This window comes from Pteropus alecto, unplaced genomic scaffold (genome assembly GCF_000325575.1).
Source record: "Pteropus alecto unplaced genomic scaffold, ASM32557v1 scaffold16, whole genome shotgun sequence".
NCBI lineage: Eukaryota > Metazoa > Chordata > Mammalia > Chiroptera > Pteropodidae > Pteropus > Pteropus alecto.
Genome location: NW_006438867.1, coordinates 2,677,340 through 2,677,994, shown reverse-complemented (window position 1 = coordinate 2,677,994; position 655 = coordinate 2,677,340). Strand labels below are relative to the sequence as shown.

Genomic DNA, 655 nt, shown 5'->3' with positions numbered 1-655 from the left:
AAAGAGTGTGTAAAGCAACTCATTCCAATTAGAGAGTGGAAAACTGGGCCAACCCTACGGTAACACAACAGTACTGCGTCACGAAGAGTGTGCATTCCAAGAGAAACTTTTTCCAGACAGAGAAATTGGGTCGGAGGGATCCTCTGCGGAGCTCAAGCCTGATAAACAGGCGCAAATGATTAGAAAGAGTAAAACCGCGCACTATCCATTCCCGGGATCACTGCGGGGCTGGCTGCTGACCTTTTTGTAAAGGTTACCGAACTTTCTGGAAGCTGTAAGCGGCTGGGTGAGGGTGAATAATCACCGCAATTTTCGAAGCCGAAACAAACAGCGGGCGCGGGGCGAGAAGAACCGTCAGCTGAGATGCTCCAGAGGCTGCGACCCGACCACCGCAGGGCGGGGCGGGCAGCGCGCACCACCCCAGAGGCGAACGGGGGAGGGACGTAGGGATGTCCATCCCAGCGGCGAATGGTGGGGAGGAGGCGCAGGAATCTCCATCCCAGCGGCGAATGGGTGGGGAGGGGGCGCAGATTCCAAAGTACGGGATGGGGGAGTTAAATAAGAACGTCTCGAACTATCCTCTGCCGAAACTGCTCCCTGGATGAGGGCGCGCGCCCGGCCTTCTCTGCCGTCGCCGCCCGTCTGTCCCGCCAGG

General features: G+C 57.9%; 1 protein-coding gene across 5 annotated transcripts in view; it reads right to left on the bottom strand.

Annotated features, from left to right (window-relative positions):
• SPART (spartin) overlaps positions 1 to 655 on the bottom strand; it is a 66,408-nt gene that overhangs the window by 51,707 nt on the left and 14,046 nt on the right. The window contains exon 1 of one of the 5 annotated variants that reach the window (XM_025049546.1): positions 241 to 372. The exons of the other annotated variants lie outside the window; for them this stretch is intronic. The gene's annotated coding sequence lies outside the window, so the exon portion shown is untranslated. Of the gene's footprint in view, positions 1 to 240; positions 373 to 655 lie in introns of those variants that run through there. 5 annotated transcript variants of the gene reach the window in all.